This window comes from Notolabrus celidotus, chromosome 18 (assembly GCF_009762535.1).
Source record: "Notolabrus celidotus isolate fNotCel1 chromosome 18, fNotCel1.pri, whole genome shotgun sequence".
NCBI classification, from domain to species: Eukaryota; Metazoa; Chordata; class Actinopteri; order Labriformes; family Labridae; genus Notolabrus; species Notolabrus celidotus.
The window spans coordinates 20,480,133-20,505,845 of NC_048289.1; the positions used below are offsets into that span (position 1 = coordinate 20,480,133).

At 40.6% G+C, this 25,713-nt stretch overlaps 1 protein-coding gene across 5 annotated transcripts in view; it reads right to left on the bottom strand.

Moving 5' to 3' along the window:
* The window catches only part of LOC117830512 (zinc finger MIZ domain-containing protein 1-like), a 245,299-nt gene that overhangs the window by 165,924 nt on the left and 53,662 nt on the right, over positions 1-25,713 (bottom strand). Inside the window, exons 3-8 of one of the 5 annotated variants that reach the window (XM_034708658.1) lie at positions 23,406-23,472; positions 23,066-23,208; positions 18,243-18,352; positions 13,246-13,467; positions 11,515-11,620; positions 9,176-9,275 (exon numbers count right to left, since the gene is read on the bottom strand). The gene's annotated coding sequence lies outside the window, so the exon portion shown is untranslated. Of the gene's footprint in view, positions 1-5,456; positions 5,681-9,175; positions 9,276-11,514; positions 11,621-13,245; positions 13,468-14,008; positions 14,120-18,242; positions 18,353-23,065; positions 23,209-23,405; positions 23,473-25,713 lie in introns of those variants that run through there. The other 4 variants (XM_034708660.1, XM_034708659.1, XM_034708657.1 and 1 more) reach the window with 4 other exon arrangements.

A 25,713-nucleotide genomic window follows, 5' to 3' on the forward strand; every position in this document is an offset into this window, starting at 1 on the left:
TTGGAGATTAAGTACTGTAAATAATTGATATTTTGAATTATGAGGGGATTTTTTCCCCTTGTGGACCAAGCAAGCACGAGATCAAGTCCAAACCACAGTATTTAGTCGTATTAATCACGAGCTGTGTCTCTGTTCCGGCTAACTTCCCCTCCAGCACGGCTGCAGCTGTAAGAGCAGGCCGGCCTATTGTTCAGACTAACAAGGGCCGCAGAGGTCACTCGCATTTTCACAAGAGCTTTAGCCAGAGGGGCTGAGGGAAGAAGCAGCAGCAGCCGGCACACTCACACAGTGTGTTTGGTGTGGATCTACACTAAAGCTGTTTCTATAAAGTCACATCATTCCCAGTCTATTATACAGGGGGGATTGATTAGATTAAGTGAGATTATGCAGAGAGGGGCTCCCTAAAAAGAGCAAAAATAACACACTCAGGACTTAGCAGGCGAGTCAACAGTGGGATTAAACAGAAAGGACGCGTTCAAATCCAATGCTAATATGCACAATGGTCATCCTTTCAACTTTTAAGTGCTCACAAATGTTGGTTCACATTTCGCAACCAGCAGCGGCAACACAAATCTCGCTTGTATTGGCATATTTTTGTCATGAATCCACAATTTGACAAATTTTTAAAACCCCAAAAGAAGGGTTATTTTTCAAGCTGTCACCCGGTCTCCACTCCCTCTCACTGCGTGCGTACAGTTTGTACAATAACAACTCCTATCACCAGTGCAACCCAAAATATGCACAAAGTGGTTGCACACTCTAACATGATTAAATGATGTGTGGTCTGGCGTCACTCCCAGCACCTCTCCCATCCCCGCGCCGCGCTCTCTATCTCCCTGCTGCACAAACACACACACGCGCACAGATTCCCTTTCCGTGAGCCGTGTTTTCAAAATAGACGCTTCATATTAACAGTCAACAGTCAAGCTGACAGGTACAGTCTGACCACTCGCCCTCCATCAGTGGATATCTGCGGTGTACACATGTTCCCGCCGAGGTGGAGCGTCACAAATCGTCACACGCGCACACATGAGGAATGCAAGGAGACACGTGGGGAGAATCCACTGGAGGGGTGTAAGAAGAATGCTTATTTTTGTTATACTAAGTGGTGGAGAGTGTCCTCAGATCACTTACTGGAATAAAAAGTAGAAGAATGATAGAGTGATGATGCTGTGTGTTTAAGTGTTGCATCATTTCAGGGGTTACAGGCTGTTTAAATCACTGCAGAGTTACTGCTCTCTAGACAGCTTTTCAAGGAGAATGTTAGAGAAGCTACATTTAAAAAATGGCTTAACATCAATCACTATTTCTGCTTTTCTGACGAGTAAATATATGTTTATTTAAGATCATCTTAAACTTGAAATGATGACCTCTTCGAGAAAACGAGCAGAAGTGACGGACATGGATTTTTAGGTTGTTCGGCAAAGGTTCGAACAACCTATGCTGGTTACATGTGGAAATGCTGTTACATGTGGTAAACATTACGGAGTCTGCATGATGTGTGTGCTTTAACTTAATGTAGGACAAAGGGTTGAGTTGATAGGAAAAGAGGATGAGTAGCATCTTCTGTAGTTCAATTCTTGAACTCATCTGCTAGCAATGATTTAGTCTCTGCATAGGCTGCATGGTGCAGTGCTTAGCTCTGTTTCCTTACAGCAAGAAGGTTCCTGGTTTGAATCTCACAGATCAAAAAAGTCTCACCAGGTGGTCACTCAAGAATTGCCCATATGTGTGACTGTGTGTGAATAGTTGTCTGTTGCTACATGTTAGCCCTGTGATAGGCTGGCGACTTGTCCAGGGTGTACCCCGCCTTGTGCCCAATGACAGCTGGGATAGGCTCCAGCACCCCTGCGACCCTGAACGGGATAAGTGGCAAAGATGATGGATGGATATGTCTCTACATGCATATCCAGTGATGTTCTGAAGCGGCTAATTTCTTAGTAATTTCAATAGAATTTTAAATTCCAACCAGCTGACTAGACCAAAGGTAAGACAACACTCAGAAAACTGTGAAAATTAAACACATATTACTGCAGGTAAACAATGTCAAGTTGTTTTTTGTCAAGTGTTGCTAACATCAGCAGAGATAGCACCACCAGCCTTTGGTCCTCCTTACAGGTTAACGTCCACATGAATGTATTGGTTGTCCATTGCTTTTATTGAGATGTTATATGCTAACCAGCCAACAAGTATCTTCATCTCCTTTGTGCAAATCTCTATTAGAATTTTAAATATAGTAAATAGCCTGTTACGGTTGGGACAGTGTTATGGTGCTCTCTCTTTAAGATTATGCTGTGTGTTGTATGAATGTGTACTTTTTATTGTACTTTTTCTTATTTATTCATGTGTTCTTGTGTCAATGTGGTGATTTTTGAAGGAGCAGGTAACATGTGCAGCACTGATGTCAAAGACAAATTTCCCTACGGGGACAATAAAGTACATCGTATCGTATCGTATCTTCTTTTACTATATCAAATTACTGCCAAACCATGCTGCGATACAAGATGCCAGTGTTCTGCGCTTGTTTGCATCCGAGTAGTAGAGCGTTATGGCATCATTGCAGTAGCCATCAACCTGAGCTACTGCTTAATCACAACATACAAGCGTCATTTCAGACTCACAATAATAAAACACATTAATATTTTTTTAACAGACTATTAGTTCTGATGGGTAATTCAAGCAAGGGTGATGACATTTAAATGATAAGGATTTAAAACACATCTCTGTATGTAACAGTGGCTAACATTCAGTTTTTAAAAAAGGCTTCATTACTCCAACTCTATTGGAGTCAGAATAATTGTCAATGGACTGTAAACAACAGCAACTCCTGTAACAAGCAGTCCACACGCCACAATAACTTGGCTATTGCTCCACAAGGTTACGTCTGCATATGTTAACAAACAGGTTCCTAGCTTAGGAAAACACTCCTTTAAACCATAAAAAAGCAAAATATTCTACAAAATGTGTATTCACTATGCCATAGAATCTGTATCTGCAAGTTTAGAAGTATCCATTTCTGTAGATGTGCAGCAGCGTTAAAACATGATACTTGCCTTTGAAATGTGGAAAGTTGAAGCACATTATAAACTGAAAGTAGGATTAAATGCACCTTTTTACTTCCCAGCATTTTTTTTATTCAGCAAATGCTCATTTGAGGAACTTCTGAGGGGTCAGAATATCCCTTTACACTGTTATAACTGCAAACAAGCAGCATATTAATAACATTATCCAACATGAAGTGCTGTTGGACACCAAACTAAATCTCATGATTGAGCTACTCCAGCTGCCCACTGACACACTTTCTGCTCAGTGAAAATAGCCGCACCAGCAGATTGTGATTCATCCCGGGAGTTTATTCTCGCCCGCAAAGACAACACAAAAAGGGACCTTGAGCAAAAAAAAAATTCAAAAAAGAGAGAGGAAAAAAAAAACTACACGCACACCTCCCACAGGCTCTGACCGAGGAGGAAGAGCAGTTACTAGCTCGCCTTTTTTCTGTTAGAGCTCTTGAGAGGGCTCTGCTCACCACGAGAGAAATTCCCAAGTCGAATCAATAACATTATGACATTATACACACGCTAACAGCCGTGTTTACCTGCTACTTAAGCATATGTTGTTGGAGCAAAAAAAGGCTCAGGCTGCAGACCATAGGGAGAGGAACCAAATCTGTCACAATGGAGTATAAATGTTGGAGTAAGAAGAGTCTATGTTGTGTTTTTGAGATATATTTCCAGTCAGCGAGGGCATCAGATGCAGGGAAAAAGATAATATTTCAGTAGTTGGTAGAGGAAGATCAGCTCTCTGGGCAGTGCTGCTGTTGCTGCTGGAGGTAATGAGGCCTCTTGTGTGTCCTCTCTGATCTGAGTGTTGAATTATTTCCCATGTGGCACGGCCATTTCCAGCTTTCGTCTTTTGCTCTCACCTCCTCGGGTGAGAGCGAAAAACTCCAAGCCTGCGCTGAAAACGTGTTGCTATTGTCAGTTCACAGTGCCAAATACAGAGACTCCAGGTTGGCTTCAGTCCAGGGGAAGAGAAGAATCCAAAATATAAGTTAGATTTGATTTTTCAAAATGAAAGTTAAAGCTGTAACGCCTGTTTTTTTATCCTCAATCTTCTTATCTGGTCAGTGGGAAACTGAGAGTTAATAAATGGTCGACTCCAGCACCCAGACACACGTGCTGGGCTGCAGATCTCCGTTTCAATGTGTCTTTTGTTTGACGGCTGGTGTTTCAACATCCTCAACTTGAATAGAAGAAGGTCAGCCTGGTGGGGTCTGCTCTGGGGTTATTCAGGAGCCCGAAAAAACCAGGGGCCCCAAAAGGAGGAGGGGGAGACAGAGAAAGCTCCATCTCTGTCTGACACCAGCCTCAACTTCAGGAGCCCGCTGAAAGTTTGAGCTATCAGCAGAGAAGAAGCAAAGAGACTGTTTCTAAAAAGTGTACATCCTTGTGGCTTACATAACAGAAGAGCTCAGTAACCAGTGTCTCGCAGACTTAATGAAACTCTAAGCAGCGTGGTCCAAGCAGTCTGTTGATGTAGGACTAATTTGGATGCTGTAGCAGTTACAAACACAACTAAGTGGCATACGAACTTTTCAGCACCAGCTGAAGCTCTCTTTGACATATCGGCAGAAAAAGACAAGAAATCTCAGCTCTAAAAGTCTGATTTCAAAAGGCAGAGTTTTGCCATGCTTATGTTTCCTAGACAGTAGATACAGCAAGTGAACATGAGCCCCCTCAGTTTTGCACTGCTTCCATATTCAGACAGCAGGAATTTTGGGAGTCAACTCGTTAAACCCTTATGAAGCATGCAGCTGAGTGATAACTCCAGGCTGCGTGACATAAATACATTGATATTTAATAGTAGCTGTGCACACGTGCTGCTGTTAACAAAGTTCAGAAATAAACATTTAACGTGACATTTAGTGGATAATTCACGCTGCTGCTGCTGCACTGACCATCTGCAGCTCCACAGCTCCACTAACCCACACTGGACAAGAAACCATGTGCTTTGTGTTCTCATCAGAGGCTGAAATAAAAGCGTAAACTACCTTTAAATACTGCACATGCACGGTATGAATCACGCCGCGCGACGTGATTTCATCCTGCAAGCAAAGTGCATACATGCTGCTGCTGCTACATTTTTCGCCTCCAAGCCTCCAACGCTGTGCAGATCAACGCGGCATCTGTTACTAACCAAATGCACAACCTGCTTAACAGCCCGCCGGTTCAATCCCGACGGCACACACGGCGTGCTAGTAAATACAACGCTGCGGTGGGTTGTTCCAGCCTGCGCCGTGCGCCGTGCTCCTGGGTGCCAGTTCAAGTGGTCACTCTATTGTTGGGGAAACAATCTGGAAATACAAAAACCTTCACGAGACAACAAGACACACACAGCAGCAGCAGCACTAAGGCGACAAACAGTCGGGATAATAAGCCAACTTTGCGCGTACTTACCGGGTTATTACGCGCAGAAAGTCCTCGGTTAATTTTCGGCTCTTGTGTTTTAAATATCGTTCCCACTCACGGCCACTAAGAACGGGCTCAACGTCAGTGGGTGAGTAACTGAATAGACTCGGAGAGAGCGCAGTAAGTTGAAGTGTCAAATTACATTGGCTATTCTATTACCAGAGGGACCCATGCTCGGTGGCTGCTGACAAAATGTGTCGCGGATTCTCTCTTTTTTTTTTTCTCTACGCGGAGAAGCCATCAGGAAGAGGAAGCGAGGGAGGGAGGGAGGGAGAGAGGGAGCATGGAGCGGAGCCGGATTCAGATCGGATCAGCCTGCTGCCATCTGGTACTCTGGATCTGCTGGGAGAGCAGTGGTGTGGTACTCATGGAAGGTACTGACTGAATCAGGTTTCAAGGGAATATTAAAGGAGAGTGCACATTATTTATTGTGGGTATATTTTCATTTTGTATCAATGTATTTATGAGCCAACTTAATTGAATATAGATTAGTTATTTTCTAAAATTGATATTTAAAACAATTTCTTTGTCATAATGGGTCTTAATAAGGTAATATTGGAATTTCCCATGTTATACAGGTAATCACAAGCAGCAACCTCCGGTCTAAAAATATGATTCCAATACGGAAGTGCTAAATGCTGCAGTTTCTCGAGGATCCGCTTCAGGCTGGCTCCACATACGGAAACCACATACACACCAATTCAAAAAAGCCGATCTTTACAGCAGAAATAAACATGTTTACAGCCTGGTACAAAAGGCGAGTGTAGTCTGGATAGCTCATTTCTCGATCGGCACACACTGTATGGGGGTGAATTTTTTCTAACATGCCAATTTTGAAGCTATTGAGATAACAAGTCTTCCAATGAGAGGCACAGCTGACTTGATTGACAGGCGGGAACACTGTAGCTGTTGGCTAGGAGGCTCAAAGCCCGCCTCTTTACGTCACAATCGCTCGAAAGCAGCAATATGGTTGCCGCCGCCGATTGGCTTCAAAACAACGCTTCAAAAACAGATGGGTGACGTTACGGACACTACGTCCATATTTTATACAGTCTATGATTTCAAGGGAATATTAAAGGAGAGTGCACATTATTTATTATTGGTAGCCAATATTTTTTTTTTGTATCAGTGTATTTATGAGACAACTTAATTGAATATAAATTAGTTATTTAAAAAAAATGAAATTTAGAACTATTTCTTTGTCATAATGGGTCTTTTTGTAATAAGTCATATTTCTAAGGCTATTTCCCTCAAAGATGTCACAATATGTTTGAAACAGTATGAATAAAAGGTAACAATAACAACAAACTTTGGCCCTCAAAAATAAATAATAATCACTGGAAACTGATAGAAAGATATTATTATTATTATTATTATTATTATTGATATAATTATTATTATTATTATTATTAATTTACATTAAAATGGTTTTATAAGACCTGAAAATATATCCTGTATGAGTCGATTTTTTCCCAAAATGAAAATAAATCACATAGCAGAGCCTATTCAAAGCCGGCACACGCGCACGCCCTCAAGCCTGCATACCAACGCCTACGCGCGCTCGCCGTGTCATCATCCCGCGCTCCTCCGCGGATCTGACGCCACCCTCCGTGTTTTGCAGGTCGCCGCTCTCTGATGGAAAGCTCTGAATAACAAAGACATGTTTGAGAGCAGCAGCGGCATCGGCAGCAGCAGCAGCAGCAGCAGCAGCAGCAGTCTGGGCTGAGCGCTGACGTCAAGGAGCCATGACTGTGCCAAGCAGCATCCAGACTCCACACTGACACACAAACACACACACACAAACACACTCACACACACATAAACACGTATTAACACATTGACCTGCCGCTGCCTCTGTGGCCTGCTTGGAAGCACCCAGTGTTAGAAGTTAGAATCACATCACACTGCACGCTGTGATTGACAACTCAGAGTTGTGCTGTAGAGAGCAGCCTATCAGTGGAGTTTTCTCACTGCCCATGGAGCATCAATCATTCTGTATATTAGATTATATAAAGCCTCTAATGACAGCAAAAGTTGGGTCACTCCACATTAAAAGTAGATGAAGACAATGTTTGTTGTATCATTTAGAGAGATGCAACATTTTTAAAAGCAAACTCAAGACCTACCCTTTTAGTCTCGCTTTTAACTGAGTTTTATTTATTTATTTATTTATTTATTTATTATCTAGTTCCAATTTTAGTCACTTTTATTCTACTTTATTTATTTATGAGCTTATTTATTTATTTATTAATTAATTAATTTTAAGTATAGCATCTTATTTTCTTTTAATGGTTTAATATTTTAGTGTTTTATTATCTTTTTTTTTTGTAATTCACTTTTTTTATTGTTTTCAAGAAAGTGCAAAATTCAGGAAGAAATAAAACAATACAGCAAACAAATACATTTCACATGAAAAGTAGTAATAAGGCCAATGAAAAAAGAAAGACATAGCGATACCAAACAAACAGTAATAAAAACAAATAAATAAATAAATAAAATAAAATAAACAAACAACAAAACTAATTTCTCACAGGGAAAACACCGAGCTCAGTGCATCGCGAACACTCACACTCTCTCATCACACTCATAAACAAAGGTAGTTATTCCGTATTGTATTATATCCATAAAAACATCTCCTGTCTGTTATTTACCTTAAAAATGAGTTGTTCATAGGTAGCTATTTTAGTCATTTCTCCCAGCCATTCATTAAAAGAGATGCTACTGTTACTTTTCCAGTGTCTGAGCAAGATCCTACATCCTGTGGTAAGAGCCAATCTACACCACAGAGTCTTGAGATGTGATAGTCTAACCCCCCCTGTTATTATACCTAAAATGCAAAGTGTAGCGCTCAACAGCAACTTGGTTTTCAGTACTTGATTGAGAAATGCTACTACATTTTTCCATATACTCCAAGTCATTTTGCATTCATAAAGCATGTGTATAAATGTGCCTCAACTCCTGTCACATCTCCAGCAAATGTTAGAATCCCGTAGCTTCAGTCTTGCCATCTTACAGGGAGTCAAGTACCCTCTATGAATTATCTTATATGTTTTATTATCTTAGAAATGTATTTTATTTGGGTGATTTTAATTTCCTGTGTTGAGTTTTAACATCTTATTTTACCTCCAGTGTTTCCTCATTAAGATATCATGAGAGCGTTTCCTCAGTTTGTTCAGCAACTTCTTTTTTATTTTTATTGTTTTTAATATTATTGTTGCATATATTGTGTTCTTAACATTAGGATTGTGGGGTGGGTTTGGGGTGGGATCTTTTTCTTAATTTATTCTATTTTAGGTTGTTTTTTATGTACAGCACTTTGTGGAACAATGCCATTGTATGAAAAGCGCTTTATAAATAAAGTCTGATTCATTGATTGATTTATCAACCATGAAAAAAATTCATGGAAACACCACAAAGAAAACTTCCTCTTACCAGGAAGAAACCACGAGCAGAACCAGACTCATGGACAGCCATCTGATGCTAACAGATGAGTAAGGAAAGTGGGATAGAGAGAGATCGAAACACATGCATAGGTACAAACACCTTACCTCTGTTGCAAGCACTTAGCAACAGTGGCAAGCAAAAATGTAATTTTAACAGGAAGAAACCTCGAGCAGGACCAGACTTATTGACAGCCATCTGATGCTAACAGATGAGTAAGGAAAGTGGCATGGAAACACATATATGCATAAATACAAACACCTTACCTCTGTTGCAAGCACTTGGCAATAGTGGCGAGCCAAAATGTCATTACCTCGAGCAGGACCAGACACATTGGTGCACACTCATCTGCTTTTACTGGATGGGCTGAGAAAGTGGGACAGAGTGAGAATTGGAAAGAGATGGAAAAGCAAATAAACTGACCAATGGGAGACTTACAGATAACGATACAGATGACAACAGATAATGCAGAATTTAACATGTAATGCCAGTAATGAATAATACTGATTGGCTTTAATGACCATTTTAAAGATTACATGAGAACAATTCATAATAACAATTATTGTAGAAATTGGAGAAAAAAAATCCAGGGATGATACAAAGTCACAATATTAGTGATCCACCCTGGAGACCCATATTTTCCGGCCCGTGCATCTACCCCAGCTGTCTAACTTGGGGGTGGGTGGGGGACAGGCTGCAACAATAGCCACCATTTGTCCTGCTAAAAGGTGACAGGAAGCATTGATTTCAGCCTTGTAAGCCATCCTTGCATTGGCTAATGTGAACATTTCCCTCCAAAGGAGATTGGAAAATTTTAGGTAATTATAAATCCCAGGGGCTGCCTCAGGATGCAGGTGAAAACTTTTCCTGTAAACCAAAGCCACATCAATGTTATTGAGCAACAAAGCTCCCTCATGTTCAATAGTTGCAAGGTGCAGTAGAAAGTGTTTAACCCTGTAGAAAAAGCTTGAAAATTGCAGAGGGAAGAAACTGGCAAACAAACTTAAGGTAAAGCTGAACCACTTTTGAAACTTGTTTAATTACTTTTAAATATACTGCTGCTGAAGTGCTACCTATATATCTTTCATGGGTATTTATTGAAGGGGTTATAAAGAAGGTGTACATTTGCAAGTCACAGCAAAACGCCTCAACAAAAATAAGCAATGTTAAAATGCTTCAAAGCTATTTGCAGGCTGTTTCAACAGAGTCGAATCAGTTAATTTAGATATAAGCCCCACCTCTGACCAGTGGCGGTTCTAGACCAATTTTACTGGGGGGGGCCAGGCTGGGGCCAAGGGTGTTGTTAGAGGGACACATTCAACCCTGACAAAAGAGACTAAGAAGGACGAGGACCGGCTGAGAACAAACTGGCAAAACATCAGCGCATCCCTATATACTAGACATATATACTACTGTGTACTAGATCAAAATACAGACTGACAGCAGCTGTTTGGCTGTTTACACTCAACATGAGTCTCTTAGCACTCTAAGGGACTGCAACCAAGTGCCACACTCATGTGTTCCGCCAGTAACATCAGCGCGATACCAACACTTTTTTTATTGTATAACATTTGTTTGGAGGGGGGGCCACAGGGGGGTCCAGGTTCAGCTTTACAGGGGCACCGGCCCCTGTTGGCCCCTCCCCAGAACCGCCACTGCCTCTGACCAGATAGACAGCCAATCATTTTTTATTTGTTGGCACCTTATATTAACAATTGAAAAATAACCCTCTCTAACATGAGAGGGATTGGCAGGAAATGGTCGACTGGCCCAGAATCGAACCGGCGAACTGTAGCCTCTGTATGTGGGGCGCTTAGACCGCTAGGCCACCAGCGCCCCTGCCTATACTTTTCAAAGCACTACAACATATAAATCAAACTTTCTTTCTGTCTGTTTGTTTGATAAAGCTCAGGGATTTAAGTGTAGCAGCACATATAGTTAGAAAGTCTGGATCTGAGTGGTGAAACATCAGTTTTCACTGTCTAGTTTTCATGTTATGTTATGATGTGATGACAAAATCAGCAGCAGTGAGTCAAGGGATTGTAGTAACCGTGATGCACCTTTATTGTGTGATCTAAATCCGACCCACCTTTTGGTTTACCACCCAGCTGCATAAATATTCTTGGATTTCTGGGGGTGACTTTTATATTTGCCACATGCATACCAACACAAAAAACTTGCAGGGAATAACAAAACACACTCAGCACCCACACCTCCTTTCATAAAAGCAGCACAATGTGATCTTTGAGAGTATAGGCCAGCAGATGTCTGTGTTTTCATTTTACTGTTCCCACCTGGTTTATGAATGAACAACCGCCAGGCTCCAGAGACCAGCCCACATCCTCCACAAGCAACCAACCTACTACCCGACCAGGCCCTGGCCGTGTTCCAGTCCAAATGTGTTCACAGTGCACACTTTACTCTGTTGCAGGCTGAGAGCCAACGCTGCTTGCTTTATGTCGCAAAATATGTGTCTGAGCAGAACATTCTTGAGGGTCAACTTGATCACGATTCTGAAGTATGTTTTTAAGGGCCTGTGTCCACTAACAGCATTTTTTCTCCCATACTCTCATTTTCAGAGTGCTTCTCACTGGGCTTACCTTACCAGGTTATGAGAGATGTCCTGCACACTTCTGCTTTCCTTAGTAGTAACCATTTAATCTCTTTTAAGCTGCTCTGTTTGCTTCATGTTTGCTCTTCTTCAGGGAAATCTTACAAAGAAAACACAAAAACAATTGCTAAATTCCAGTAATAGCATGAACAGCAACTCTGGACCTGGGATAAGTATCCTTATAAAACAGGTGTGGATAGTTTCTCCAGCTTACCTCCATCATTGTTGTTAAAAAAGTTGATATCAGAGGTTCCGCCCCTTTTTGTTTTTGATTGGTTGTTAATTTGCCGTAGCATTCCAAAAGTTGAACAATGTCAACTGAGCACTGCAGTGATTAAAAACAGCTGTGTTTGTGCTACATTGGTTCTGTAGAGAGAATAGGCACTACCTGTGTAAGTGGAAACAGGCCCTGGTCCATTTTTGATTCTCAAACCAAACCAGTTCTGTTTCATGTCTTTTTCATTTTCTTTTCATTTAAACCATTAATGTAGAGTAAAGTAAAGTAAAGTTAAGTAAAGTTGTACCAAGAGATACTCTGGCAATTTTCCCTTCTCATTAGATCTAATAATCGTAAGACTCAGCATGGTCAAATTTTAATAATTAAAGCTCCTGCGAGGAACTTTTGGTTCCTTTAGATTTTGATGACCCCTGTGGACAAAATTGTCTCCTCCTGTGCCAGGATGAGAAAAAAATTTGGGATGCCGGACTTCGGCCGCACATCAGCCGTGTATTTCATCTCCTCCTCTCTATTCTTAATGTAATCATGTCTGGATGATAAACAGCAACGTGTATCAGCTGTAGGTTAACATAACACGCTCTGAATCGCTGTGGAAAAGTAAACAGGGATCGTAGTGGGGCCGGAAGCAGGCGACCGGCTATCAGAGAGACCACACTGCCCTCAAGCGTCTCGGCGGAGAATTGCTGCGCGACACAGACACATCGACGCACAAGTATGTGTTGCTCAAGTCCGCGTCAGCCCCTGCTGCATAGGGGAGACGCAGAAGTATAAATCAGCCTTAAGTTTTATGATGAGAAATCATACTCCGCATTCTTTTAAAGGTCAAATGAATCACTCAGCAATAATCTTTACAATAGAAAATGTAAAAACAGCTGTTTATGCTGTGTACTCTTAACACTTGGACTGACACTTCATCAGTCAGTGTTCATGCTCATGCTCTCATTTGCTTTTGTAGGTCAGAAAGAAGCATCGGCATTCATTTCAGTCAGTTTTATCACCAGCTAAATACTCCACACAGGAGCTTTAATGTGCACAAAACATTGGATTATTTTTCAAGCAATTTTCTTGCTTAGTTAATTTTGATTCTCAGTGGGAAAAATTGCTAAACAAGCCATGTCAGGGTTTTTTTGTATTTAATTTCAGGACCAAAAACAGAAAAACTACTTCAGCACCTTGACCCTCCTCTCTGTGATTTTTAAGAGTTGCGCTTGTGTTTGAAGCTTCTTTGTATTCCACTGAAACATGAAAATGTTAGGGGCTTAAAAAATTAAACCACAACTAATGTCATTTACAGCCACTAAGGTTTGTGTGTGCCTTTTTTCAACACTTATAACTAGGGATGTGTTATGTTTGGAGCTGTGTTAAACCTGGTCAACAAACAGGAGTAGCAAGAGGAGGACAGGCACTCCATTTGACAAAAAGCCATGAGGGAAATCGGATAAACCCCATTGATTCTCATTACAGCAGCAGAAGAAGCGCAGACATACCTAGACAGGTTGTCCTGAAGCCTCCTGATGATTTCCTCCTTTCGTTGTTGTTGTTTTTTCTTCAGACATTATTTTTTTGAGCAGCACCAGCAGATATCTGGCTGTCAGCACCCCATGATGCTGCTTCTCTGCTTTTTTGGGGGAGTGTAGAGCCAATCAATGTGTGCTCACAAAGGGGGGAAGAGCGTTCAGAAAGCCAACTGTTCCCTCAGGCCACAGGCTCTGAAGAAGAGGGAGAGACAGAGGGAGACAGTGCACAGAGAGAGAGGGGGGGGGCGAGGGGGTTGACAACATGTTTCCTTTGCTGCTGTACACAGAGAGGAATAACATGATCAGTGCAGCACTGACATGCAGCAAACACACACTGACTCTGGTTCACTGGAATGTAGAGGAATTCTTGTTTAAAGAACATAATAGTAGACCTGATGCTAATGATTACATTTTTCATTAATGAGTAAGGAGCATATTAATTATTGATGAATAGATTAGTATTTAATTCAGTAGAACTTGAGAAAATAGTTAAACATGCATGTCATCAGCATATTAAACCTCACGGTGACATTGAGAAATTACTAAACCCATCTGAATGATTCTCAATTACCAATAATATGAAACATTATAAAACAACTCATGTTTCAGAAGCTTATCTGACAAAATGTGACGTTTTGATAAATGAATACATTTTTTGCTACTTTATAAATAGATTAAACATAACACCACTGTTGCTTGAAGGGGTCCTCCACTGATTTAAGATCCCACTCACATAGAGTTTTTGCACATGGGTGTTGACCAAGCGGCAACCTCCGGTTTCAAACAATGAAGCCCATGCGGAAGTGTTATAAACTGCAATTCATCGAGAATCCACTTGAGGCTGGCTGCAGAAACACCGGAAACCACATAGACACCAATTAAAAAAAGACGATCTTTGCAGTATTAATAAACATGTTTACAGCCTGGTTCAAAAAACGACTAGGCTCTTCGTAGCTAATTTCTCTATCGGCACACACTGTACGGGGGGTGAATTTTTTTATAACGCGATGGTTCAGAAGATATTAAGATTATGAGTTTTTGCCCATATAAGGACATGACTGACTTGACTCCCGTTCGGGAACATATAGCTGTTGGCTAGGAGGCTCAAACTCCGCCTCTTTACGTCACACTCCGCATTTCCAATATGGCTGCCGCCGTCGATTGGCTTCAAAACAGCGTTCAGGAACAGATGGGTGACATCACGGATACTACGTCCATTATTTATACAGTCTATGGAATTAACCCACTGATGCTGTTAATTAACCATTAACTTGGTTAATTAACTGTTAACTAATCCTATCTAAGGAGTCATGTGGCAACAAAATAAAGTAGAAAACCAATGGAAAAAAATTAGCATTTGCTAGGCTCCATTTCAAATTTAACATTTTTGGCTATATTTTTACTTTACTGGGCCAAATATGCTATTCTAGATTACTTATAAAAAAAGAAAAGCAACACAATTCGCGACCCCCCATTAGTGTCTCATCCCCGAATTTGGGAACCACTGATTGAAAATATTTGAAAATATATCATTAAGGATCATATTGTGAGGCCCTTGCTGACCAAGCTCTTTGGCCTTAAGTGGATACAGAATATCACAAGATAATGTCAAAAAAAAAAATTTTTTAGAGCTATACTTTTCCTTTAATTCTTCAGCAAATGTAACATTTTCTATTAACTCAACAATAGGTTAAAATATTTAATATCTATTTTGAATCACATTATTTCTCATCACATTTGCAATAAAAACGTGTTACTCTGCAGCAATGATCACAAAGTAAGTATCTTAGATTTATGGGTTAATGGTTATTTGTTGTGTACATAGCACTGTGCTGCACTGTTGAACCATCCTATGTGTGTTTTCATGCTCTGGGAATTATGCATAATTTGCGTCAAACAATCCCTGCGTGACAGATTGAGCTCACAGTGGGTGTTCCACTTTATAAAATCACTTGTGTGTAACAACTCCCACCTTGACATCCCTCTGTTCCCTCTCACAGGAAAAAAAGGTCTAGGTATTATGCGGTGCTGTGAACACTTTTTTGTTTTCGTTTTATGTATTAGCTGACAGGAGGTTAACTAGCTATTTCCAGCTCCATTATTCTGCTGTAACTCCGGGGCAGAGTGAAAAGTCAATTATAGTCAAAGCATACTGTGTTTGTCAGAATCTCCTCCGCTGAATCATTTTCTGCTAAATGCAGGCATTTAATTATTACCGAGACATTATACTGCCTAATGAGATACCACAGTAAATTGCATTGCACTAATAAAAAAAAGGAGTTCCTCAACACTATCAGAGCTGGTCCGTACAACACTGTGACATTTGAATAAGATGCTCTTCTTATCGTAGACGGCGGGTTCCCGCTCCTCAGCTGGGAAATGTCAGGTTTTTTTAAGGTCAGGTTGGATATGTTCAGTTATTTTTCATCAAAGGAGCTTAGCAGAGTGATTTCCCAACAGGTATCAACATGTACGCATGATCTAAGATGACGTAGATCTAGGGTGCAGAAATATGGCCTACTCATGCTCTGATGTCTATCAGCAGACTTACTAGAATCGATAGTCTTACAGTTTCTTCTGTAGGTAATTTATAACATACTTTACACACATGAAACCTCACAAAATCTCCATAGAGCAGCCATGAACTTGAGAGCCTGCTGCAGGTCTTGCTTGTCGATGACAGGGCGAAGTGGAGTGCTGGAAAAGTAACATGCCCTGTTGCTAGCTGTCATTATTTCCCACTGAGAGCTAGCAGGAGTATATTTTGTGTTATTGCTGGTGCTTTCCCTCTCTTTCAGTTAGTGCTGTTTTTTCCCATGATGCTTTGGAGCACTCAAATATTTTCTTCAACCTACTGTCGCTCAAGTCAGCATCTCATTTTGTTCAGTGATAGAGGACACACGTGATGGCAGGCAACGCACTGGGTTCAGAAATAAAATAGATTATAGATATGTGTTGGATAAAGATTAGCAAAGGTAAACCGCTTTGTCTACGGGGGGCCAAAAATTGTCATAAACCACAAGTTCCTTACAGGAGCTTTAAGTTGTGACATGTGACATGGACATGGTTTCTGTATAGAAGCTATAAAGCCCAATGTTGACAGTCGCCATGTTGGACATCCTCCTGGGAAACAGCTACAATGCACCCACCTGTCCGTCATCTCAGCTGTGTCCTCCATTTTGCAAATGTATGTATATGGCCTTAATGCAATCAAAATGAAAGCGCAATAAAGAAATTAGAATATCATGGCTGCACCTATTTCAAATTGTAAATATTAAACCATTTACCTGTTTTTTTTTTAACTTTATTTTATGTAAAGTGGCTGTGAGTATTAAGAAAAGCGCTATATAAAACCTATGAATTATTATTATTATTATTATTATTATTATTATTATTATTATTATTATTATTATTATTATTTAACATGTTCAATATTCAAGATATGATATCCTGTTGCGCTGGGACGAGGACTATAGCCTCTGATAGGGACCCACTTACAAGCAGATCACGTCCATCTGCTCGTCTCTTGTTGTCTTAAATTGAAGATTCTTTGTATTAAAACCATAGACTGTATAAATAATGGACGTAGTATCTGTGACATCACCCATCTGTTTCTGAAGCACTGTTTTGAAGCCAATCATCAGCGGGAGCCATATTGGAAATGCCAAACGCAACCTGACTTCTGTCCAGTTAGCAACAGCTACAGTAGGATGGTCTTTCAAGACAAAATACTTTTTGATAGTCATTAGCATCTAGTCAGTGATTATTCAAATTACCCCTATGAGCGTGCGCGCACCCCTGTCCTGTTAACTGTCCGTTTGTGTGCGTTGCGTTGGCCAGCAGCAGGACGAGATGCTGCTAGTAGCAGACACTGACAGCGTCCATCTCAATCGTTATGTCGGTGTTTCTGTGATGCAGTGTGGCGTGTGTGTTTACATGTTACAGCCATGCTCAGTCTCTGGAAATACTAGTGTGGTGGTGTGAGATTCAGAAATGGAGCACTATAAAGTGCACTACAACAATCATACAGAGAAACTAGCTAGGAACTAATTAGCAAACTTGGGAAGTTATCACTCAAAAAAAATCTGGAAAAATTACATTTTGTGGCAGTAAATGAAATGTTCCAGGGATCAGCAAACTTCTTACATGACATGTTGACTTTTCTGAATAAAACCTTTAACTTGCTACAATTGATTTGCCTTCAAACTATAAACAGAATCCAATCTTTGAATGTTAACAATTCTCTTTATATTTTGACCCTTTAAAAAAGGCAACATAAGGATCTTGGTTTTATCTATAGCCGCCGTCTGACAGGAATACCGTATTACAACTAGGTACCAGTAAAAACGATGACAAATTTTACTTATAGAATGAGAAAATATTTGCATTATCTCTTCAATTTTTACTAATTGAACGAATATTAGAAAATCATGTCCCACCCCTACTTAATAGTGCACCAAGGTTTGCTTTAAAGCATGCTTTTGACATAATAAGGGATACAAGTTTTTATAAAGTTGTGCTGCCAGCAAGGTCTGACTGCTATGTATCACAGAAAACTTTGCACATGGAAGTGGATGGTTGGAATACACAATGAATGGATGCCAATTTTCAGATTCAAGGTGCTGAGTGCAGTCGATTTGCATCTTTACTGCCTGCCGTTTGCCATGTTTTCTTGCTCTGAAGTTATGTTTGAACACGTTTGATTTTTTGAGATTTGTGGTTTGAATCAGGACTCAGGTTGTTCATGAAAGGGATCTGTTGGTGTGCGGGGTGCCATTTCTGACATGTCGTTGCTGTCCACACACTACAGGAACAAAACTGTTCAATTTATCATTAGTTGTCGTTATGTGTGAGGTCTCTCATATAACTTTTAGCCTGGGCCAGCCTGTGAATGCAACAGAGCCCGACTGAAGGGCAGCAGTAGAACCAATTTACAGTCACAAACACATACAAATGTACGCACACACTTGTTGAGATGCCCTCATGACAACATCTGCTCCTCCTGCTTTACAGCTTCCCTCATCCACCAGTCTGTTTGGCAGGGGTTGCCGGGCAACAGGCTGCGTAAACACGGCACCTGACATGTCGAAGGAGAGAGCAACCAGGCGTTCAGACACTTGTCTGCATAGCTCTGCCGGTTCCACTCACAAACATGCACTTATCATGCAGAAAATAGAAGCACACTCTTACATGTGTACACTGAAGGGCTGAATATCTCAGAAGTACAAGCACATTTCAGGGCTGATACTCTTAAACATAAGGCTTTTCTTGGAATCTCATTGGAAATTCCCCTTATAAATAAGTCTTTAAATCAGGATAGAGTGGATAAAAGAACAGTGTCTCAGAATAAATGGATGTTTGACTACAGTGGGCGTATAAAAGAGCATCTGAATAATCACAGTTTGATTCAATTTGCCAGGCAAGTCAAAAATAAACACAGGAAATGTTTTCACTGCTGCTAAAGAATACTTGTTATGACTGGAAATTTACAGATAATGTCTCACTTATTGTTGAGAACAGAAGTGATTGTGTTAAAAATGATAAATAATAACGTGAAGCTCATATATAATGTGTGCTTATGGCTTTTTCCATACCAGTGGCAACTAGAGTGAGTGCCCAGAGAGGTTTCCGGCTGTGTTTTCTTCTCTGTTTTTATCAGGCCAAATGCTTTTAACATCAAGGTCAAGGGCAGTTTTATTTTCATGTAAACAGTGCAGGATGGAGCAGCAGAATACAGCTGTAGCATGGTGTTGTAGAGGAGAAAGGACAAAGAGAGTGTGAAAGGTACAATGACAGTGAAGGAGGGAAAGATGTTGTTTTTTAAAAACGAAATAAGGTGATAAAGTTAAAGGAGAAAGTTGAACATCTGGTAAAAATACAGCTGTGCAGTGATTGTCAAAAACAAACTTTTGCTGTATTTTTCAGTTTTTGCAATATTGTAAATACTGAGCAGAAAGCAATAACACAGCTCAGTGTTTGTTCATCATTTCAAACGGCCAACAAGGGAAATAAATGTCCCCACATAGCTCAGTATTTATAATGCAACATGTAGATTTGAGAGAAGTGATGTTGTAGGTCTCCCTCTTTATTTGTGTTGTTGTGATGGAGTTCAGGTGGAGTTTAAGAGTCTAACAGCCTGAGGGAAGAGATTCTACAGCAGGAGATACTTTTTTTTGTCACCTAACAGATGGAAGCCGGGTGAACAGGCTGTCCTCAAACTTTGACTTACAGATGTCACTGGTGTTGTTTATTGAGGTGCATTCTGGGGCCTTACATGCTTCATGTGAGGTTGTCACAGGGCTAGTTTGGATGGTAGAAGTCTAAGGATTTACGTGCTATTAGTCATCGTGCACAAAATACTTATGTGTGTGTGTTTGTGTTGCAAGCAAGCCAAAGCAAGGTGTGTGTCCAGATTTATTTGACTGGGGTGGCCCAACTGGGGCACTGACTTATGCAGGGTTGGAATGAAGAAGAGCTGTGTTGTGACAGCTTTCCAAGGTGTTAGACGTTTTATTCTTTCCTTCAGTTATTTTAGTTTAAAGGTGACATATCATGCAAAATTGACTTTTTAATGGTTCTTTACCTGAAATATGTTTCCCTGGCATGTCTGCAAACCCCCCGAGAATGAAAAAAATCCATTCTGCCCCTGTTTTGATTTCTCCACCTTTCTGTAAATGTGTGTGAAACGAGCCGTTTCAGACTTCCGTGTTTTTGTTACGTAACAACAATATCCGGTCTGTCACGGAGTCAGAGCTCGGAGCTTGTTCAGCCCATAGACTGTATAAAATAATACTGAATCCCTCCCCCGTTTTTCATTACCTGCACAAATGTGTGGTAACAAGGAGCTTAGGAGGGAGGCATGCTAGTTGTAGGCTGTCTTAATAAACACAAAGGTCGGTTTTACTCCCCACGTCTGCAGATTTGAAGATCTAGTGGATGATTTTTATTTATCATAGATAAGTGCTAGCGCTAGTTAGCATAGCTACATAGCTACATGTCGTAGCTGTAGCTGTGTACCAAGACACACGTCAACATACTGACAGATAAAACAACAAGAAACACTAAATCTGTGACCAATCCTTCATAAAAGGTCCTGCTGCCTTTCTAGCAGAGATCGGTTTTACTCCCTACGTCTGCAGATTTGAAGATCTAGTGGATGATTTGTATTTATCATGGATAAGTGCTAGCGCTAGTTAGCATAGCCACATAGCTACATGTTCGTAGCTGTGTACCAAGACACACGTCTACATACTGATAAATAAAACAACAAGAAACACTAAATCTATGACCAATCGTTCAGAAAGGTCCTGCTACAGGCGCCCCTCCGTCAGGATCAGATTCAGAGGGTTGAAGTAACGCAATCTCTGAGCAGCCGTGTATATTCAGCCAACATGTAAACATTAGATCAACGTGCTGGAGAGCCGAGGCACATCCACTTCCGGAGGGGGCGTGGTCAGAGGGAAAACAGAGTGTTCTGATGAGGAATGAAGAAAAGGACTTTTCAGGCAGGCCAAAATCTGATTTCAAAGTGTTTTTTTGAGCATGAACTTTAAAGACATGTTTTGGGGACCTCTTAGACCAATATATATTGATGAAAAAAGCGTGATATGTCCCCTTTAAAGGTGAGATATCGTGCAAAATCAACATTTTAATGGTTCTCTACCTGAAATATGTGTCCCTGGCAGGTCTACAAACCCCCCGAAAATGAAAAAAATCCATTCTGCCCCTGTTCTGATTTCTCCAACTTTCTGTAAATGTGTGCTGAAACGAGCCGTGTTCAGTGTTTTTCATACGTCACAACGACATCCGGTCTGTAACGGAAGTCAGAGCTCGGAGCTTGTTCAGCCTATAGACTGTATAAAATACAACTCAACCCCTACTCCATTTTTCATTACCTGCACTCATGTGTGCTAACAAGGAGCTTAGGAGGGAGGTATGCTAGTTGTAGGCTGTCTTAATAAACACAAAGGTCGGTTTTACCCCCCACGTCTGCAGATTTAAAGATCTAGTGGATGATTTTTATTTTTCATGGAAAAGTGCTAGCGCTAGTTAGCATAGCCACATAGCTACATGTTTGTCGCTGTACCAAGACACACGTTGACATACTGACAAATAAAACAACAAGAAACACTAAATCTGTGACCAATCCTTCAGAAAGGTCCTGCTGCAGGCGCCTCTCCGTCAGGATCAGATTCTGGATCAGATTCAGAGGGTTGAAGTAACGCAGGTCTGTGAGCAGCCGTGTGTATTCAGCCAACATGTAAACATTAGAGCAACGTGCTGGACAGCCGAAGGCACATCCACTTCCTGAGGGGGCGTGGTCAGAGAGCTCATTCTCATTTAAAGGCACAGACACAGAAAACAGCCTGTTCTGAGCAGGGCTGAAAAAGAGGGGTTTACAGGCATGCCAAAATCTGATTTCAAAGTGTTTTTTTGAGCAATAAACTTTAAAGACATGTTTTGGGGACCTCTTAGACCAATATATTTAGATGGAAAAGAGCATAATATGTCACCTTTAATGGGGTGCCAGCCAGGGTTAACCCTGACAAAAGTCAGTTGTTTTTCCAAAAACGGTATACACATACACCATATCCACAGAAAGTGGGCCAAAGCATAAAACTTAAACCACCTTAACTCCCAAAATCATATTATTGAATACATACGACCACAACAACCATCACAGTATTTTTGTATTGACTTTGACAGGACATGCAAAGAGGGACGAAAAAACTACCCCGACTTTTGCGTCTCTCTTCCGTATTATTGGCGCTCACTTTTTTTTCTTTCTGTCTTCCTCGACCGGGATTCAAACTGGTGCACCCATGACGTCATCATATGCGCCGCAATTTCCGGTAACAAATCTCTGGTCCAATAAAACAAGGAGGGAGGAGCTGAACTAGTCGACTCGTTACAGTTTGCACTTACTCACACAGATAAATATCTTCAATAATATCTTGTTAGCTTCACCATTTAAGGACGCATACTATGTTTGTCTGAAGTCACATTTAAAGCTCACACAACTTAAAATATGCTTCATTTAAATGCAAAAAAACCCACAAGCAACTTGTCATACCAAGCCTAATCTCAGCAGGATGCAGAAAAACTCGTCCATGCATTTATCTTTAGCAGACTAGACTACAGTAACAGGGTCTTTACAGACCCCCCTAAAAAGTCCATCAGATGACTGCAGCTCATACAGACTGCTGCTGCTCGAGTCCTAACAAGGACCAAAAAAGTAGACCACATCTCTCCAGTTCTTAGATCTCTACACTGGCTTCCTGTCTGTCAGAGAATAGACTTTAAAATCCTGCTGATGGTTTATAAAGCACTGAATGCTTTAGGCCCAAAATACATTGCTGATCTGCTGCTACTGTATGAACCATCTCGACCCCTCAGGTCATCAGGTACTGGTCTGCTTTCAGTCCCAAGAGTCAGAATGAAGCATGGTGAAGCAGCGTTAAGTCATTATGCACCACATATCTGGAACAAACTCCCTGAAAGCTGCAGGTCCGCTCCAACTCTCATCTCTTTTAAATCAGAGACTAAGACTTTTTTATTTGCCACTGCCTTCCTATCTTAGCTTATTTTAACTCACTTTAAATGCAAATTTTAAAGTAATTTTTATATATTTCTAATGATCCTTTTCTTTTCTATGTTTTATTATATTTGTCATTTTAATTGTGCTCTTTTATGCTTGTCTAAATGTTACCAATGCTTTTAATGTTTTAATGTAAAGCACATTGAGTTGCCCTCGTGTATGAAATGCGCTATACAAATAAAGCTGCCTTACCTTGCCATGCTTAAAGAGTAGTTTTTAACAAAAGTCCTGCCTCTGACAAGGCAGATAGTCTTAAATGGCTTAAGATTTTGGGGTGGCCAATCACATTTCAATGGGGGCCCATGCCACCCCTGGCTTCTCATTTTGACACGCCCCTGGATAAAAAAACCTGTGTTGATATATTGGTATGCTTTCTATCCAAGGCCATGGTGTCTGTGGTATCATCAATATATTCCAAAATGAAAAATGTAAGCTAAACACCAAACCAACAAAAAAGTTACTAACATTATTAAATTGGTAGTTAACTCAAACAGATTAAACAAATGCAGATAAATGAGGAAATACAACATACCTTACATGCTCATTAAAGCATAGTAGGTGAAGTGGATGAAGACACACACCTGTGACTGCAGGCACACCTGTATGCAATGATCAATCAAGGTGGAAATGTAGTTGTAGTGACAACTCTGTCCACCAGGGGCCGCCTGTAGGCAGCATGGACAGAACTCACATCACCTGTGGAAAACATTATATGACCTCTTAACACCAGGTAGCAACACTACAGGTGGATGGTGTTTAATACGGTGCCTGTAAGCTGGAAAATGAACACAGGATACAGATGAAAGCTTTAACACATTATCAACTTTGCAAAACACTCCAGGTTTGGAAATGTTGAGGGTCCAATTGTGTATAACTTTTGGTATCACAGGCCTCAATGGTCAACCTCCTGCAGTAATAGTACCAGTACTTCAGGGACGTGCGGTCAGGGGAGGCAGGTAGAGAAAATCTTTTCAATTTTAGTTCTCTGGTCTGTGCTTTTTATTGATTTTCTTTTTGAATTGAATAATGTCCATGATTTCAAAGTCAAAATTGCTGAATTTGCGAATTTCCTGTTCAAATACATCGGCGAGACGCAAAGTGTGGCAGCAAGCAGCCTCATCTCACCTCAGATTTCGCAATCCCTTACTTACTGGGTTGAGGCATGTAATCATTAAGTGCCTGTTTCTGTCTCTCTTCACATCTCCAATATAATGTTATCAGACACTTTTAATATCCACTCTAGTTTCCCCCAGTCAGGCTAATGTATTTAACATTTGTGTGTTACATATTTAGTTTTGCTGATCACATAAAAGCGCAGATAAAAAAGCGCGAGGTGAGGCAGACAGTACTCTGCCTCACTAAAGGGGGCCTACAAGAGCACAAAGGTTCACATTGCTGCCATTCTTCTATGCAGAGACATAGCGCTGCAATTTCAAAATCAAGTGCACAGCTGCAGTCCGTTCATTTTAAAATTTTGCTCCAGTTGAAAGCCGAACATGGAAGATATTATATCTAACCTCAACAATTTCTCAAAACTGGACTACTAATCGAAACGGGATCTAATTAATAAAGGAAGACCAACGCCGGAGCTTAAAGATCTGCTTCACACCTCAGGTCAGAAAATAATCCACTCCTTTCAAATCGAGCTGTTTGGCTCATAAATTTGTAAATCTGACTTAGTGCCTCACCAGCCATGAACCTCACCGCACATCACTGAAGTACCTGTTTGAACCACCAAAACATCCATAGGAAGATAATATATATCTCTTGATACAATATCTAAGTTACTTTCTAAAAGATTATTGTGCCTATTGCTACAAAGTGTCCTGATTGGCTCTGCATTGGTTTTCTTTGGTGTCAGCATGTTGTTTTCATACAATACACGGTCCAATATAGAGTTCTTCTCAGGTCCTCTCTGAAGTTTAACTCTCACAAATTTTAACCTCTTGACAGGTTTACCTCAGCCCCACTAGTGATGCAGTGTTATCTACCTTCACTGTTTAATACAGTCAACACATTTTTTTAACTGCACAGGTTTTTGTGTCAACGTGTGCAATTCAAGGAGAGGCTTTCCTATTGATCTGCTTCCTACAAAGGACAGAGTTGGGAAACAAGATGGATTTCATATGTCTATTATCTGATATGACTCCACCTCTTAAAGAGGATATAGATTTTCTGCCACTGATTCAAAGAGTTAGGTCGCACTAAGGATCCCCTGTTTCAAAAGGTTGCACCCAGTGGATTTTCTCTGCTCTCTAGGATCATAGACAAAAAGGTTACATTGTACTGTGTAAACTTTAAGTTGACATTTATCTTTGGGGTAGCCCCCGGTTTTTCAACACCAAACATTGTGTTTGGGATTAGTTCTGCTTTTAGGTCAATAAGAGGAAAAATGGCTCAAATATTCAAGTATTATTTGCCTCACATATTTTCCATTTTAATAGAAAGTAACATGCAGTAACCTCAAGCAGAACCAGAATGATTAGTAGACAGCCATATGCCTGGACTTGGTGGGCCAAGAAAGTGGGATACAATACATTATTCAGAGCAACCCAACATTAATCCAAAGAAAAGCACTTGGCAAAAGTGAAAGAGTAACAGCCAGTAACAAGGTAGAATCCTCTAGCAGAACCAGGCTCATTGAATCTACCTTCGGATGAGCCAAGAAAGTGGGATATATATTATTCAGTGACCAGACATTACTCTCTAAATGAGCAAGTTATGAGTAAAAGGGACAAGGACAATTTTCTTTTTAAGATGCAGAAACCTTGAGCAGAACCAGACTGATTGGTAGATAGCCCCAACCTGACAGGACTAGAAAGTGGCATGTATTACTCAGA